Here is a 19,605-nt window from a genome sequence, read left to right as displayed (position 1 = left end):
GATCCTCCTGATGTTGCTGAACTACAGCAAACCTCAGCCCCAACCAGCATGGCTGATGGTCAAAGATGATGGGAGCTGTAGTTCAGCAATGCCTGGAGAGCTACAGTACAAGTTCCCCATCCCTATAGAGCTAACCAACTCGTAGTTTTGTGGCACCATGTTCTATTAGTCTATCACATGACGTCAGTAGACTGCATTCCCATTTACACAAATTGTATAGACTGAAATTTTTCAGATGGCACCATCTCAATGCCATATGCAATGTCCTCCCAAAGCTATAAGTGTAATTGATCCTGGCTATGGGATGTGCTATCAGTCGCCACCCATTATTTGTCACCCAGAAAGGAGTTGCAGCACTCAAAATGAGTTGGCAAGCTTCAATTGCTCATGTAAGTCATTGTTATTACTCTCACGATAATATGCATAATAACAGGTTAGGTTACCACGCAGTGTTTCTTGTTAGTATAGATTATAAAGCCTCTGCGTAATGAGGGGGTGGCAAATCACCTTAATTTACATCCTGTACTTTTGTTCCCTCCAAGTTTATATGTCCTGTCATTTAGGGCAAGGCTGCCCTTTTTTACATAGAAAAAAAAGAAAGAAAGAACATTGCATTATGGGATGGTGAAGAACAAAAAGCACGACAATCCTATCATGGAGCTTAACTTACTTGGTGACTTGCTAATTTTCATTCATAAGCTAGCAAATGCTCATCATTACAAGTGTGTGTGTGTGTGTGTGTGTGTGTGAGAGAGAGAGAGAGAGAGAGAGAGAGAGAGAGAGAGAGAGAGAGAGAGAGAGAAGGGCTCATATACTACAAGGAGCCCAGTGTATCTTCCTCATCTATTGATGGGACAAATCATGAGCCTGGGTTTGGACAGCATGCCAAGTGAAACCATGGCTTAGCTCACAGCTTTAGCTGCAGGGCCAGAGGAGGACCAGAGCAGTCACAATCTCCTCTCCAGGAGCCTGCACACTCACATTAAGCCATGGTTTGGCTTAGCATTATGTGCACTTAGCCAGAATGTTAGTATATATGCAGTTTAGAACAGGAAATTCTCCACCGTGCATAACCTAGTCCAGGCAACCCCAACCTGCGGCCCTCCAGATGTTTTGGCCTACAACTCCCATGATCCCTAGCTAACAGGGCCAGTGGTCAGGGATGATGGGAATTGTAGTCCAAATCATCTGGAGGCCCGAAGGTTGGGGATGCCTGACCTAGTCACTTCTATCATGTCCTTCCTTACTCTATCATGCCCACCCAACTTTTTTTTCTAAATTAACACCCCCCCCCAAATGTAACCTTTTCTCATAGGGGAGTTTCTCCAATCCCTTTATCATTTTGGTTGCCCTTTTCTGAACATATCTCAGCTCTACAATTTTTATTTTTATTATATAAACCTTATAGACCTTATAGTTGCAGAGGCTGGTTGTGGCTCAGATAGATGTAAGTTTTGGGCAGATCTTTCAGTGGACATGGGGAAACCCTTTTGAGTGTAATTTTATGCACATTGGAAGCATTTTCCACCGAAGCGAATGGGACTGGCTTCTAAGTAAGTTTGGATAGGATTGCAGGATAGTATCACGTAGAGCTAGAAAACGGACCCACTTAAGTCCACAGGTGTATCAACATTATGCATATGCACTAAGACTACTTACTTAAGTGTAAGGCGGGCACAACACTCTCTGGGTCATCCCATGAGTGTAAGCCTGTGGATTGCAGAGGGATTGGTGACATGGCCACTATCACTGCACCCAGGAGGCCTTATAACAGAGACGAGGAAACTCATGCATCCCCAGACAGTTCCCCTGGGCTGTGGTGGGGTCATTTGCTCTGAGGCCTTTGTTGCTGTATAAGGAGTGGCTGTATAACCAACTGCTTGATGCACCTGAGCTTGGGGAGATGAGAGAGCCTATGCTGTCTCCTCTACCCCTCAGCAGACTGAAAGCCTTGGAACATGTGCAGAGAGGCCTAAAACCATTCCAGGTTTGACCAAGTTGGAGTGGAATGTAGCTGTTCCTTTAACCTGTTTTCTCGCTTTGCTTTAAAACATTTAATTTCTTCCAGGCCTATGTGACACTTTGGGCAAGTTGAGGAGCAGATTGTGTTCTGGACAAACATGCCCAGCCCCTTTTCATGCATTCAATAATTGGAACTTTTATGGCCCTTCAACCTCAGTGTTTTATTGCCAGAAGAAAATTAGTTTGTATTCCTTTTAAGCTATTCCAGGTAATGATTTGCATATGTGACTGGAAGGACCTACGGTGACCCAGCACAGATCCCCAGAGGGACGCCTGAAGTAAACCAAGGCGATTTGCCTCAAGGGGATTTGGTTGGAGGATTGGAGAGAGTGTCTGGATAGCTGTCTTCAACTGCTTAGCACAGAGGAGACAGCAAGCATTGATTCTCCACAGCTGTTTTGTGGTGCAACAAATGCAAGCCTGACCCATTAGTCTGTTGGATTAGACCAGCAATTCACAAACTCTTGTCACAGTAGAATGGCTGGTACTAACAAAAGAATTAAATTAGTTCAAAACATGAATTTGGTGTCCTGCGAGACAGAAAAAACCACATAAAGAAGATGCTGCCCTTGTTTTCTTCCACTGAGTCATATCTCTGCATCAGGTAATACTGAATTATTTGCTTCCAATGCAGAGATGCAGCAAAATTTAGAGGAGGGCCCATGCTTCAGTGTGCTGGACTAGGCCTTGTGTCTTAAATAGACCAGGGATTAAATCCCTAAGCAGCCATGAAGCTCATTGCAGTGACCTAGGGCCAGCTACTGCCTCTCAGCCTAACCTACCTCACAGGATTGTTGTGAGGCTGAAATGTGGACAAGAAGAACCACATACACCACCTGAAGCTCCCTGGAGGAAAGGCACAATGTAAATATGCAAAATAAAATAAAATAGAGCATATGCAAGGCATGCTTTGCATATAGAAGACGCTAGATTCAATCTCCAGCATGTCCAGGAAAACTCCTGCCTGCAAACCTGGACAGCAGCTGCCAGTCAGTGCAGACAATACTGAGCTACATAAGCCAGTGGTACAGAGACTGAAAGAAAACATGTTGGGGTGTAAGAGAGCAGCAGGCTTCCAGTTTCAACTTGGGGGGGGGGGGAAGGAGTGCCAGCTTTCTGAAGTTTGCTAGACTTCTGTCGGTGCGAGATGGATTCTGGAGGCACCTCCCAATGTATGACTTTTTAACATTTCATTTCATTCTATTTTAGCTTCTCAGTAACCGCTGTGTACTTTGGGGAGTGGAGGTATGAATCAAAATAAATTTAGCTGCTTGGCAGGTCAGCTAGTCTGTCTACACTTGGTAGAAATGGATTCTTAATCTGTGTGTGCGTTCCCCGCCCCACCCCCCACAATTGCCTGCCCTTTTTTTGTGCTACAGTTGTAATCCAAATATGCAAACTCCAGCTCTGTGTTTTCTGTGAGCAGAGAGCCTGAGAAATGATCCTGTTGTCCTACAGGGGCTCTGTTTCTTGTCATGTGTTAATGCAGCCAGCGTCATATCAAATTTTAAAACGCCTGATTCAGAGGGCAGGAAGCTAAAGAAAGATCTTTGTGTTCACCAGCCAAGATGCCACACAAGGTGAAGGAAGCTTTGCCACTGGGCACTCTTAATTGTCACAGTATAGTTTTTTTGGCGTATGGTCCAGTATTTACAGCTATTTGACATACAGCTGCACACTCAACAGTGAACCGAAAAAGTTGTTCCTTGTAGGATGCATAGAAGCGTGTGAAACCAAGTATAAAGAGCCAAACTGTATCTACTTGAAATTAGGTTCTGTAATGTGTATACAAATAATATTTACCTTTGGAGTTTGAAGCACAGGGCCATCTTAGCGCACACATACTACTTCTGTTACTCAGAATCTTCTTGGCAGATTCTGGGTAATCGTTACCCCTTTTCCTTTCATCCTTCATTTTCTAAATACCCTTGAATCATAAAAGCTAGCATATTATGGCTTTTCTCCCAATAACATGAATGTTGTCAGAGTAAAGGAGAACATAGTATGCTTTATACGAATGCCTAGGAAGAAGGCAGACAGAGAGGAAGGAGATAATCCCTTCATGAACCGAAGAACAAAATCAGACATCACTTTCCTCTAGAGTCCTGCTGAAGCCAATGTGTGCTTCTTGTTTGAACATTGATACTATTCCATTCATGGTTATTAGCTCAGTATTGTCAACACTGACTGGCAGCGACCCTTCCAGATTTTAAAATGAGAGTCTCTCTCCCAGTCCTAACTGGGGGGATACCAAGAATTGAACTTGGAAAGCATCTGATCTTACCACTGAGCCCTTTTTCTTAACTAACAGTTGCTTAAAATTTTAGTTGAGCTAGTAGGGACTCCTTTCTCTCTCACACACAATTCCTTCTTCTCATGTAAACACAGGCAGATCTCTTGAGAAAACAGCTGAGAAAGATGTCAGCTGTTACAGCTACAAAAAATAAATACATAAATGAAGGAGTAGAAGGTGGAACATCCCCCCTTTCTGTTGAAGATACCTCTTAAAACAGAAAAAAACAAGGCCAGTTATGTGGCAGTTACTAACTACTTCCATCAACACACCAAAAACATAGGTTGTCCCTTATGGGGTAACTTTCAGTCATCATAACCCACCCAACCCCACCCTATATGACTGTGGCAAGTAGTTAGGGTTGCCATATGTCTGGAATTTCCCTGACATGTCTGGGATTTAACCGGTGAAAATAGCGTCCAGGGGGAATTTTGGGGAATTGGCAAAATGAAACTTTTGGGTTTCATTTCCCTCAACAACTTTTGTGTCCTGAATTTTACTTCTAGAAATATGGTACCCTTATAAGTAGTAGTACAACCCAGACAAACATTTGAAGGGTCAGCAAGGAGTTAGTGATGGTGTGTATTTCTGACCGTCTTTATTTGTCAAAGGACCGGAAATAACTAGACTGAGTTTACCTATCCAGGCACAAACTGTATTGTAGTTACAGGAGGAGAAGAAGAAGAGTTTGGATTTGATATCCCGCTTTATCACTACCCGAAGGAGTCTCAAAGCGGCTAACATTCTCCTTTCCCTTCCTACCCCACAACAAACACTCTGTGAGGTGAGAGGGACTGAGAGACTTCAGAGAAGTGTGACTTGCCCCCAAGGTCACCCAGCAGCTGCATGTGGAGGAGCGGAGACTCGAACCAGTTCACCAGATTACGAGTCTATCGCTCTTAACCACTACACCACACTGGCTCTCTATGAATGGTCATCCATGCACAGTCTGGAGTAGCTGACATGTTAACCTTGTAACTGTTAAAAGTATAGAAAGGATGCAGTTCCTTGGTGGGAAGGAAGGAAGGAAGGAAGGAAGGAAGGAAGGAAGGAAGGAAGGAAAGCATTTGGTTATGCAGCAGTTTTATTTTTCTTAAGTGTTATTGGGCCTAGTCATTTGCCAATGTGACAAATTTTCAATGGCATCTAGCAGTGTGTAATTTTGACCTAAAAATAGAAAATAGTGAGGTCAAGTACTAGTTCACCTATGAACATGCAGGGAGACCTTGGGCAAGTTCTTTCTCTGTGTCCCGTATGTACAACAAGAGCAGTAATGATTGTGAGTGGGATTGTGAAGGGGAGACAAATATAAATGCAGAACACTGGGATATAAATGGTTAAGTAATAGTAACTATAATACAAAATAGCTAGATGGAATTAACTTTTCAACCGGGATCAATTTACTGTTGGTTTGAAACTGCTACAACTTCTCTTGCAACTTAAGACTGAAGATCTGAGGAGCTGTTCAAGCATGCCTTCTTTGAGTATGTGTATGACACTTTTTATTCAGCTATCTAGTACTGCTGCTGCTGCTGCTGACCATATTGAGGGTGCTTCTTTGGATGAACATGCATGAGAAAAGTTTGGTCTGAGAAGGTCATCTGTGGAGTTTGGGGTATAGTTGGTGGACCTCCGGTTAAACTGAAATGAGATTTATGACTAGGAAATGTCCAGAAGCTGTGGCCTAGCCTCCTGGGCTATGTATGCTCAAGTTTCAAGGCTCTTTTCAGGCGCGGTAGAGAACAAGGTTGTATAACACCAGACTGTGCAATTGACAGGCACCCTCATGATTGCCCAGGCCTCATAGAAGCACTGGGAACCTGACTTTCTGCCCTTGTGTGTGGCTGTACCTTCTGCAGATCAGGTGATATTGCAGATGCCCTCAGGGACTCTGGGTTGGAGAAACACCCTCCAGATCACAACATTCAGATCTGGCCACCCACAGCTTCATCCTGCTGGAACACCTGAAAAGACCATTTACAGACCTGTTCATGGAGGAAATACAGGGCTGTTATGATACCTTTATAAGAACCATACTAGGAATTATTGCTTCTTTGGCTTTGCAGATAACGTTTTCAAATTTTTTCTAGTTGAAATATGATTTATCATTTTCATACATACAAAGAAATTTGTGTTTTGAATCCAAAGATAACTTTTTATGCTTATTTAATAAATGAATCTGATCACTGCGCAGGCCTGCAATTTGAAGAATCTTTGTCATATCACACCACTTGAAAATAATTGCAAAACTGATTTGGCTCTTTCCCCGCCATGCATCATGTTAGAGTTTTTAACAGGGTGGAAGTGGGGCATGTCCTGGAAATAATTATTCACCGCAATACCTTCTCATCTGGCCCTTCCAGTTCAACCGCAATTCAAGAGGATCTTACATCATGCTATTATTCTTTAGCATCAGGAGCCCATCCAGTAAATTTAGAAGCTAAAACATTCCTGAAGTTCCTTTGTGTACTTCTTTCTTAAAGTGTGTGCGTGTTCGTATGTTAGATGTTGTAATTCTGCAAAGTCTCTAAGGCACAGAGCCCCATAGAGGGCACCCATACACGGTGAGAGTGACTAAACCAGGCCACTCATGTGAGCATCTCCTGAACATCTGGCCTGTGTTTAGCTAGAACCTTGTTGTACTCTTTTCTTGATTCTATTATCCAACATAAATGCTCTCTCTTTGACATATCCTTTTTATTGTATATCTTGGTGTCAGATATTCTTTTATCAATGGACATAGAGCTGTCCTGCTTGTTATATCAAGGAGGGAGATTCACAGAGGGTCCGACAAGCTTTTAGTGTTTAAATAAGATCTCTCTGTCTCTGGGTGGGTGACCATATGAGACTCCATACTGAGGGCCTTCTAGAAACACCTTTGCTCCACAGTTGCCACAGTGTCCCACTTCTTTCTAAATGGCAATAAGGCTATGGTGTCACGATGTTACCTGTTCCGAGCCTTTGGAGATTCAATAGGTTGTAGGTACAAAAAAATTAAAAAACAAAACCTATTTCTCTTTCCAGGTACTGCCTCTTTCCCAGCATTATCACTTCAATGGGAGTGTTTGCTGTAGATCTGAGCTCAAACTCTGGATGACACATATTCAGGCAGTAGCATGTCTGAATAATGCTGATCAGTTTTGTGAAGCCATTCTTTTGTATTGTTAGAAGCTATGGAATGGACTTAATTCAGAACTTCACAATAAACATCGAAATGAGAATGTATAAGGAAAAACCACAATTGGGGGTGGGGTGGGGAGGGGAATAGGTCAAAGAAAGATCCATACATTTATTACCTGTTGGGCTGGTTCCAAACATTGGTAACAGCTGTTCCCTGGTGGTAGAAATTAGTATGATATAATTAAAAAATGTTTGCATTCAAAGCATAATGGTGATCTGGTTAAAAATAACTAGTGGCACTTGGTTTATTTGGTTAAAATATAAACGTGAATTCAATCTGTTTCTTTTAAAAATGTTTCTGAATATGCAAAAGAACCATGATAAAAGGAAAAGAGAAAACCAAATGCTAGCTACTTCCCCCTCTACTACCACCCCTGATGAAGGGACACAAACTATTAAGCTGAAATGTTCTTTGTCTGTTGGCAACCAGAATGTAACATACTTTAAATTCTAGAGGTTTTAAAAATCAGATTATCTGCTCTCTGCAATGATAAACTAATTACATGTTTTAAATCTCATGGAACAGAGGTTCCTGTTTCTGATTTGTATTCGTAATAGAAAAATCAAGGCCAGAGGTGGCTTAAAGCCTCTGGCTAGAAGGGCTATTATGTCATGCTAATTGTTGAAGGACCTGCACAGACCTACTAAAACATGGTGTGTGTGTGTGTGTGTGTGTGTGTGTGTGTGTGTTTTGAGGGCAAGGGCACTCCTGCTAGCTGACTGGATGTGGGTGGGTTTGCTCCTAGGTGAGATATTAGAGCACCCAAGTTGGGGGATTCAAGTTAACCTGGCTTCCAAGCATGCGGTGAAATGTAGGAAGCATAAATGCAGCCCATAATACATATTTAGTATGATTGGTGGGTATATATTGTTTTTGCTTTCTTATGTTGTTTTGATGAACTTATTGTACTGTATGCTCATTTTATCTTTCTTTATATTAATATGCTGCTCACTGCTTTGGGGGCCTTTGGTCCCAAAAGCAATGTATAAGTGAAACATAGCATAACATAACACTTCCCAGACTCAAAGTCCCTGAGCTTCAGAGCTAGTTCACATGTGTAATATTTAGCTTAAATAGTGTTCCAACTCAGCAACTTAAATGCTCAGTCTGGCCCATATCCAGCCAACTTGGTCATTACTAAGGTGGCTTCCTATGCACACTTACATTGGAGTAAGCCACATTGAACTAAGGTCTTGTTTAGACATGCAGAATGAGGCAACGGAATGCTAAGGTGGTACTATGGATACCCATGTTGGATACCCAGCAAGTTTAGTCAACTAGTTATTCCTTGTACCCTCTTTTTTCCATGCTACCTTTGGGAAGGGCTTCTGGGGGCATTTCTGGCTTTTTATATGTGAAGCACTCACACAATTGTGGCAAAACTTTCAGATTCCTAAAGATAAACAAGTTTTTGAAAGTCCAGTTGCTCTCACTGCCATGGCTGAGGTAGCACACAGACACACCGCACTTGGCACAAGGAAAAAAAAACCCTTCAGGATCAGGGTCTTTGAAACTTTGCTGACACACTGGTTTGATTAGGTTTAGTGTTTGTTCCCTGCCTAATACACAGCATTTCCTGTTATGGAATAGCTAGTTTAGTCACAATTTCCAAAGCTTACTGCTCTCAATAAAATGGGTAGATTTCATAACAGGAGGGCCAGCACTGACTCACCCTTGTAATTTTTCACATAAAACTTAACATTTCTAACTGAGAAAAATAATAACATGGGAACAATACATTTAAGTGGATATAGAAAGAGGCCTTTGAATTGATTCAAATATGCAAACTACAGGATAGATTGTGTGTTGAAAAATAACAATTTTGAGATAGCAATTTGGTGTTTAAAATTTTAATTGAAGTTAAAGGTGTCCTCATACGCTGAGGGCTACAATCACAACAGCAAAATTCAGTCATGCATAATTTTGTTTGTATGCCACCTTTCTACAGTTCAAACCATGCTCAAGATGGCTTACAGTGTGAAAATAATACATAAGTACAACACAACAAAAGAAGTCATAAACAATAAATAAAACATTAAAAAGTACACAACCAAACTGTACAATTTCTACATAAATCACAATATCTAAAATAAAGATGCAAATAAACAACAGCAACAACAACTCCAACAGAAAACCCCAAACAATCCCACCCAATCACCATTCTTCTGCACTGTTCACACAAGATTCTTATATATAAAACACTTTTTCCCCCCCATCAAGAATGTTCTGATTCAGCAAAAGCACCACCAGAATGTTCCACATTCCTCTCTTAATGTTTGTCTCTTCAGTTTGTTTCAAGCCCTCATTGGCTGTGCTCCCTTCACATACTAGAAGCAGTTGCTATAAAGAGCTGCTTCTCGGAAAAGCAAAGTAGGTTCATTTCTGGGAGAAAGTGCCATGTGCTGTGCCCAGTCACCACCACCATGTGCTCACAGGCTTTTAAACATATTTCAAGCGTGTCATGGGTTGACCCCGCAGAAAAGCAGCTTCCACACTGGGGCTTTAACATGTGCAGTAAAGGGGATCAGTTTAGCAACAGAAGGTGTTGGCGTGGGTTGACAATTTGCTGAATTGATGTGTTTTAAGAACAAGGCGTCTTCTCGCCAATCACTCTGCTTCCCATCCCACCTAGAATGGAAACAGATGACCACTTGGACATTTGCAACTCTTTCACATCAAAGTCTAGCTACACAGCCTATCTAAAGACTTTCAGGGCAGTGTGTGAAAGAGAAGAAACAACTCCAGGTGCTTGAAAGACAATTTACTTTTGGCCCCAAACATTTTGGAATAATCCAGTGATGGCACATTTTGTATAGCTGACTATCAAAGTTGCATGAACCACTACAGCGCCTCCTACTGATAACCCTTTATTTGAACTGCTGGAGTTTCTTCCTCTCCCCTCCCCCCATAGACTCTGGCCACAATGTGAGACAAGTATTACCACACATGTACCTATGGGGAAACTGTGGTGTTGGTGGTAATGCTTTGTCTCCGCAAACAGCACTTCTCTGTCCCTCCCCAGTCTTCATTCCTATCAGGTTCCTCTTCTCACTGCAGTTTCTGTAGGAGGATGAATGGCAAAGGTTTACATTGGTTCCTTAGGATTCTTAGGTTCTTTAGGACTCGGTTCCTTATCAAAAGCTCCTGAGAAAACACAGCTTGAAGGCTTGAACTTACAATGCTAGACATGCCCCTCAACTTTCTGAATAAGGTGAGCACTACACACAGGAGCAATGTGTAAGAGAGCCATGGCCTACTTAAAAACAAAGGAAGACTTCCAGATGACCCTCTTACAAGCCCTCTCCTAACTGTGTGCTCCAGAGCTAATCCTACCAGTTCAAGGACTGACATTTTGAATCAAGTGCACGGTCCATTTTGCTTTGCGTTCATCTACAGACATCTACATGCCCAGGGATGCTTGCAAACATGCCCAGGGATGCTTGCAAACATCTCTGTTTTATTTCAACGATGACTTTAAACTGGGATTTGGTCAAGGCTTCAAAGCATCTGCAGTCCTTATATAGGTCATGTTCAGCAGGGGTGGGGAACCTTTGGCCCTCCACATATTGCTGGACTACAACTCCCATCAATCCTAGCAAGCATGACCAGCATGACCACCAGCCTGGGATGATGGGAGTTGTAATTCAGCAACCTCAGAGGGCCAAAGTTTCCTCACACATAATGTGCAGGTAGAGGTGAGACGGGCCTTTTTTTGTTTGCTGGCTTGCTTTTGTTAATGATTACTCCTTTTACATTGGTCTAGTCAGTTTTTTTAATAAGGATGCAGCATTTCAGAAAATATATTCATTTTGGAGCTTAATTGTTGTTCATTTGCAGAATTCCCATGTGCCCGAGGTCTTCCCCTCCATTCAGTGCATGAAAGAAGCTCTGTATGTGTGTTGCAATGTACGTGGGTTGCATGTACTGGAAGCACAGATACATGCATGCAGCCTTATACTAACAAGAGCTGCTGGAGCACTTGGCCAAAAGACAGTGTTCAGGGCGGGGGAGAGAATGTGTCTGTGAGAGCTGCTTCCAATGTCCAATGTGTGCCGGAAGTGCAGGTTTGGCAGAGTGGAATGGAATGTTCTCTGTAGTTTTCCAAGAACAAAAACAGCTGGGCAAGAAGCTACTGAGACAGTTTCTAAATTTGAAAAATAAAAGCCACACAGCCATTTAACCATTGCTATCTCTCCTCCTGAAGTTCCTCATAAACAGAGCACACACGTAATATTTTTAATCCGAATGAAAGGTTATTCTTGATTCTTTTCCTTTAAAAACTTAGGCTACCCCTCCTTTTTTTTTTTTGGTTAAGACTTTGAAAATTGCAGCATTTGGATTATTGACAGTGACGTTTCTCCCTGTATTTCTCTTCCCAGTGGAAAAAAGTAAACGGCAAACAGCATGCTCTCTTCACGCAAAGCAAATGTTACTTATTAGAGGTCTCCTGTGGTCAGCAGAAGGCTGTCTATAGGATAACTGGAAATGGTGCTGCTGACTGAAAGTCTGATGTGTTCTGCCAATTCCCAGATGCTATATTTTCAGCCAGGGTGGGTTTATTTATTGTAGCAGTTTAAAGTGTTGTTAGAGAGGGAGGGAGGGAGGGAGGTAGGAAGGGAGCAGTAAGCAGACTGTTTCTGGCCCTGATTCAGTTCTGGTTGAGCACAGCTAGTTGTATGCACCAGCATAGTACGTATCTCAGGATGATGCCTCTCCATCTGCATCTATCCAGCCACTTTGGTGAGGATAAGATCAAGACTGTGGCACAGATCCACATGGACACCTTTATTCATTGATTTAAAAATCATTAACAATTCATTAAAATCAACAAAATAATAAATCCCAAGACCATAAATGCCAGCACAGTCCAATTATCCCTGGCTCTAAATTAAATTTAAAGTTCTGAAAAGAACCTGTCTCTGCCATTTTTTTTAAAGAGAAAGCTTGCCAGCTAAGCCTCCATGATCAGGGAGTTCCTCACCTGGGGCTGGACCATTTGCTGCCTTTGCATCACTTCCAACAGTAGGACATTCAACAGGTAATGGTGCACTCTGAGGGCTTCCTAAGGAGATCTTAACCACTGTTAGAAACTGAGGTATGAAAACTAGGAGCTAAATGGCACCTTAAAGCTAGGTTACGGGCGCAACAATGGAATGTCTAGATGCACTCTTTTATAACAAGAACACAAAGCTGAAAATGAACAAACTGCAGCTAAAATTTTAAGTTCATTTTTCACATGGTCTAGTCCTTCCTTTACCCACCCACCTAATATTCTTAAGAGGGCCTCTTCTCCAGTCTTCAGCTGGAAGTGGGGAGGCAGGAAAAGGTCCTCCTTTCCTTCCACTCTGCAGTTTTAATCTGAAATCTTAGGTGCAGTACTGCGCCCAGAGCTCAGAAACTGCTTGCACTAATGAAATTCCTTGTCACAAAATGTGCCTAGAATAATGGGAGTTTCGAACACCGATCTTAACATATCAGAACATGTATATGAAGCTACCTTAAAGCAAGTTGGACCGCTGGTCCATCTGGTTCACTACTGGCTATTCACTGACTGGCAGTGGCTCTCCAAGAGATGCCAAGTATTGAACCATACATAGCATGTGCACTGCCCTCCTCTGAGCTATGGCCCTAGGTGATACATTCGTCTGTGTACCTGAATCAGTATCAAATACATGTGTAAAATGCTGCTTCCACACACAGATGTCTCTTTCTGGATCAGAATTTGAATAACAGGTAATGAACATACCATTACTACTTAAGCAAAACTACTCTATTAGTAGTAGTATTAGAAGTAGTAGTAGTAGTAATGTATATACACTGCTTAATGCCCAGATGGCTTCTTAAAGATTTCACAAAATATAAAAAACCAATTGCACAACGTTGTAGAAATATGCCATAATTAAAGTGCACAATTATTAAAATACACAATAAAACAATCCCATTAAAGCAGCACACCAATTCAAACCACAATTAAAACAGGAGATTCAGGTCCAGCGATCATGGGAAGCCCTGTGTAAACAGGTACGTCTTCAAACTGGACTCCATTTAAAAGATGGTCAAAACTGACAGTCCGATAAAGGACACACGTACAGATCAGATCTCATGATGCCCTGTGTGCTAAACTATTCATTTCCATGCTGCCCCTTTTAAAGTGAGCATTGAAACCCCTTTTATAATGTTCAGTTTTCTGCTCTTGGTGTTCAGAACAGATTCTCCTGGGGTTATTTTGATGAGGTACTTTAAATAGTTGGTGATATGAAAAGCACATGGAGGCTATTTGAAATAACCTCCACATGGCTGCTATTCCCAGCAACAGCTATTTTATGTAGAGGATTGCCCCATTATGAAGAGAATCGCCACACGACCACCAAGCATTCCTGGGCGACAGCATAGAGACATTCCTGGCAGTGAAAATGATCACTGCCACATGGAGCATTTGCCATGCGTAGGCTGCTTTTCAGTTGGTTTTCATCAAATAATTTCCCAACTTGAATTGTTTATAAATATTACTAAGGACTTCAGGGAAAAGCCCCCCTCAACTGTTGAAATGCCTGGTTGTAACGCTCTTGAAATAACTTTGTGCAAAGGCTGGAATGCTAAGTAGAACTCACTGACTGTGATCTGAAGGGCTGGAAGTCCAAGAGGTGTGTGTGTTTGGGGTGGGTGTGTTCCTTTCGCAATTAAGTACATGCAGATTTAAGATTATTAGGATAAACGTTGTTTTTGGATTTTTCAAGCTCCCATATTAAGGATGGTTATTTTTATTCTGACCAAAAAAAAAGTTATGTTTAGGTAAATTCATACAGTAAACATAATTAACCCCCCAAAAAATTCACTGAAAGCCTAATAGAGCTGAATCAGAATTGGAAAGCCTGAATCTATTGGAAAGCCTAATAGAGCTGAATCAGAAATTTGAGCCAGACCTATTCCCAGAATCGTAGGGCTGAACCCTGAAATGCTTAGAATAATAATAACACAATGTCTTGGAGCACCTCATAGAGCCTACAATAACCTCAACTGTCTACATGCCTGTGGTGGGTGGGAGGCTAAAGTGGGCAGAGCAACAAACATAAATGAAACCTTTTGTACAGAAGGCTAATTTCTACACACAAACTCCTCTCTACCCTCCATCCAAGGAAGCATGACACATTAACAGAGTTCAAGGACACATTCCAGCCAGGCAAAAACTCTCAAGGAGGGTGTGAAGCAGGGACAGTGTGGAGCCTGCAAAGAGAGGTTGTGGCTCGGTTTGTGGGGCCTCGCAAGAATCTCTAGGTTCCAGAGGTAGTGTTCAAGAAAACTCATCCCACTTTACCAGTCCTAAGGAACCTACAATGGCTCCCAGTATGTTTCCGAGCACAGTTCAAAGTGTTGGTGCTGACCTTTAAATCCCTAAACAGCATTTGCCCTATAAAGGAGCATCACCACTCCCGTTGTCCAGCCCAGACAACAAGTGGTCCAGGTCCGAGGGCCTTCCAGAGGTTCCCTCACTGCTAGAAGTGAAGTTACAGGGAACCAGGTAGAGGTTCCTCTCAGTAGTGGCATCCACCCTGTGCAATTACACCCCCCCCCATCAGATGTCAAGGAGATAAATATACAACTCTGAAGGCAACCCTGTATAGTTTTTAATGTTTGATGCTTTATTATGTTTTATATCGGTTGGAAGCTGCCCAGAGTGGCTGGGGCAAGCCGTTGTTGTTGTTGTTGTTGTTGTTACCAAAATCCAATGAGGCATATTCAGTGGAGAGATAGAGACTCTATTTGTCGCAGGTGCCCCCCGCCCCCATTTTGTTCTGCTGAATGTGGAACATAGAGGCCCAGGCTGAAATATCTCATTAGCTATGAAGATGAGTCGGTCACCTTGGTTCAATTGCTGTCACTCAGCTTAACCTACTTCACAGATTTCTGGTTAGAATAAAGTGAGATAAACCTTTATGTATGCCATTCAGAGATGCTCTAAAGAAAGGCTGGGATACAAATGAAATAAATAAATACTAAGCACTGTCTAGCCCTGACCCATAGCTTGAAAATAAAGCACTTTTTTTTTCTTGAGCCCAGTGAATTCTGTGGGAAGCCCTCATGCCATAGAGTGAACAAATGTAAGCAATCAGTAAGCTCGGGGAACAATTTTCTGGAAGCAGGATACAAATAAATATTGCCCCTCCCCTGAATTATTTTACTCAGTAGTAAAGTTTATACCCTGTTCCACATTGCTTTAGAATAGTAGAACAGCCTCCTTAGAGAATATTACCAGCATTTGTAGGCTAGTCAGACGGTGCTGCTGACTTGTAATTCATTGCTTCTAAATGACCCTGTTGCGAAAATAAACTCTTGCTTTAATCTGCAAAAGGTCACACTTGTAGCTGGGTGTAGCTTTATACATTAGCGTTTCCTTTCTCTGCGATGCCCAATGAGCTGGTAAAAAAACGTGAACCAAACGCACAGAGCCAGTCAGTCATGTAGCAAGGATTCCAAAGGATACCAGCTGTATCTCATCTTGCTAATCTGCAGGCTTATTTTTTAAAATATAGAAAGGGGGAAGACTTTTAAGAGTTAAATCACACAACCCTTTTTATTTTTAAAGCAAGTGGATTCCTTGTTGCGTTGTTGGGAATGATAAATTGATACCACATGTTGATCCCAGACAAAAAAGCCTCTGTATTCCAGTAGGTGCTTGCAGCTGGTGTCTGAATTAATGGGCAAGCTCCATAAGGTAAACACGGTATGGAAGAGACTGAAACAGACACGAGCTAGGAGGAGTGGGGAAATTCTTGCAGAAGGGGATCTGCCAATTTTCCTTGACCAAAGAAGATTGGGGAAAGCATGAAACACATTCAAATAGCATACTGAAGTAGGAAGGCCAGTTAGTGGTCCTGGTCAAGCTAATGAGACAATATAAACTGCTCTGAGAACAACCTCCAGGGCCCATAGAGAACTATGAGGAATACTGAGGTGGCCAAGTCCACTCTGGGATGTTAGGGGTCAATTTGAACCCAGAATGCCTTGTCAAAAACACTGACCTCTCAACCATATTGGCTCTCCTATTTGTGAATATGAGAATTGTGAAGGAAAAAATCCACAATTGTTAGAATTATGTTTTTAAGAAAAGAAATAAAGACATATTCTCCTAAATTCAGAGATTCTTCTATGCATGTGGGAGTTTCAGTGCATACATACGTAGAAACACTATGCGCCCATCAGAGTATATTCACAGGGCTCTGGGTTTTGTTTATTTATTTATTTATTTAAATTTATTAAATTTATATACCACCCTTCTTCTGAGGCTCACCCTGCCCTTTAAGCAGGGTTCCTCAAACTTTTTAAACAGGGGGCCAGTTCACTGTCCCTAAGACACTGTTGGGGGCCAGACTATAGTTTGAAAAAAATATGAACGAATTCCTATGCACACTGCACATATTTTATTAGTGGTGCATGAAGAACGATTTTAATCAACATAAACTTGTAAGTATTTCAATGGGAAGTACTGGGCCTGCTTTTGGCTAATGAGAGATGGTCAATATCCGGTTCCATATTTGTCACTGCTAGTCATAGCAAGTGATGCAAGTGTTCATCAGTTAATCTGAATCTGGTTGGAGATTTCAGGTGTTTCATTCGGGGGAAAGTCTGTTCACAGACATAAGTGGTGCCAAAGATGGTTGCAATTTTGAGTGCATGGTTCCTGAGATTAAGATATGTCTCAGAGGGGAGAGATGCATAGAAATTAGTGAGGCTGCTTGATTTGAATGTGTCTTTCAGAGAGTCGCAATTCTGTAGTTCGGCCAATTCCATTTGGTAAATCGGATCAACAATTTCAATGTCAGCAGAAAATGGGTTCCGGAAAAGCTGTATGTCCTGTTCATGGTGATGAAGTCCTTTAAATCTAATTTGAAACTCCTTTTGCAACATTTCTAGTAAATCCACACATGTTTTGTTTGGGAATGCAACTGCTGGTTTTTCCGCCAACAGGTTTTGAGTTGTGGGGAGATGGCAGAAGTTTCCTCCTCCACTTGTTTAATGAGGAGGTCTAATTTTACTTGAAATGCTTTCACGTGTGAATGCATATCACAGATGAGCTTCCCCTTTCCTTGAAGTTGAACATTGAAACTGTTGAGTAGCTCTGTTACATCTGTCAGAAAGGCAGGGTGCCATTTCCATTCTGCCAAGGCTGCCGCATGGGACCCGTGCGCATGTTAAGGAGGCAACCAGCCGGTGAGGTGCTGCTCTGGCGAGCATGGAGCCAGCCAGAGGGGAATGGAGGAGGGTAAGGGCTGGCGTGGAAGGGGTTCCTTCGCTGCCACCCTGCCCTCCGGCGGCTTAAAGGGGCAGTGCACCGTTATCCAGCAGCCATCACCAGCAGTAACAACCGCATTACCAGGGCTTTGTTACACTCACACACTTTTACCTCAGGGCTCTTCCCGCCCAGCCGCTTCCGAGCCTCGGGCCTTGCCAAGGGGGGTGGGGTCTGGAGTGATCCGCCGCGCAGGCAGGCCGGGTTCAGGACCCTGGTGGCCGGATCTGGCCCACAGACCATAGTTTGAAGACCCTTGCCTTTAAGGCTTTATGACTCAAAACCAGCACTTTGAATTGGACCTGGAAACTACCGGTAATTGGCAGCCAATGCAGTTGGGCCAGGATTTACATTATATGCTCAAACTGTCTTGCACCAATGAGCAACCTGGCCGCTAAATTGAGCACCAACTGAAGTTTCCAAACTGTCTTAAGAGGCTGCCCCATGTATAATGCATTGCAGTAATCTTAACCCAGAGGGTGCCAGAGCAAATGGTTTGTGGATCAAAGCCATTATCTGGCAAAGTGAAAAGAAAATGCTCGGGAACCTTTAAAAAAATTATTGGAGCCGTGCATCTTTGCTTACACAGAAAGAATAGTGGCTAGCATAACTTTTTGTTTTCTTAAAGTGATACTCCAATATATGCCTACTGTGTATAGATGCAGGAAGAACTTGGGTCTGGCTTTTTCCTTTAATTGACCTGGCCTCAGACAAAACAGGTTTTTTTAAAGTGCTTACAGTACTATTGAATTAAAAAAGCATGTGGACCAGATTTCTTGTATACCCAGATGTCTTCCATTTACTTAATGTCATCCATCCCATTTATGTCAGTGGTAGGGATGCCAATGTGAATCATTCACTTTATCCCTGTGGTACATAAAAAACAGTTTTTTATGCATATAAAAACCTGTATTTTGTGAGCTCTTGATGCCTTTTGTTTTCAAAATATGCTGGCAAAAGATGTATATTTGTCTTTCAAACATAGATACAACCAATATTCACCCATATTTCAAAAAGAACTTGTTAATCTCCCCATTTAAGCATTCAACATCACAGAGGGATTTTACCAGATTTTAAAACTTTAATCAAAAGTGCTACTCTAGGCTATACTTTTAAGTATAGACTCTACAGGTATTTTGCTCAGTTCAGCTATTGTAAACTTGAGGCACTTCTCATAGAGGTGGTGGAATGGCTTTTCAACTCTTGGTTCATTTCCTCTTGCGTTGAGTCTATCCACCCTAACAAATGTCCCAAATGGCATAGAAATTTCTGGGCAGTGGGTATGTTTTCCCTTTTAGTTGAGGCAGTTATAGGCATATCAATGGGGCTTTCACTTCCTAAATTTTTCACTGAAAGCTTGTCAACATGTTGGAACTTTTTACAGGTTGACTAGTTCTTTATAACGTAACAGTTGGCTGTGCTGTTGTATATAATGGCAAGCATTCTTTGGAAAATTATGAGGCTTTTCTGGGCACCAGAGTATTAGGCCAGTTTCTTCTTTCAGATGTCGCTGAAGGAGTGTCACTAAAGGAAAAGAGGAGGAAATACATAACGAATCCATAAACTGTAGAGTGAGTAACTATAGCTAGTGCTATTTGTAGAAGGCCATTAGGTTAAAACATGTCAAACATGTTTTACGTCCTGATCATGAAGACCTTGATTTGGACATAAGCTTGTTACAAAACTGGTTTTTGAATACATGTGCTTGGGATCACAGCGTATCTTTACTAACTATCTTGGCTTCTAGCAATGTACTGATGCATCAGCTTACTAAAATAAACATACGATTATCTCAGTAAGGTTTTTCAATGGGATATTTTA

At 42.0% G+C, this 19,605-nt stretch overlaps 1 protein-coding gene across 3 annotated transcripts in view; it reads left to right on the top strand.

Moving 5' to 3' along the window:
- Positions 1 to 19,605, top strand: part of FOXO3 (forkhead box O3) — a 106,648-nt gene that overhangs the window by 74,711 nt on the left and 12,332 nt on the right. The gene's annotated exons all lie outside the window — the stretch shown is intronic.

This window comes from Podarcis melisellensis (assembly GCF_964234715.1).
Source record: "Podarcis melisellensis genome assembly, chromosome: 3".
In the NCBI taxonomy this organism is placed as follows: domain Eukaryota; kingdom Metazoa; phylum Chordata; class Lepidosauria; order Squamata; family Lacertidae; genus Podarcis; species Podarcis melisellensis.
The sequence above is the reverse complement of the archived record's forward strand: the minus strand, read 5'-3'. Positions and strand labels throughout refer to the sequence as shown.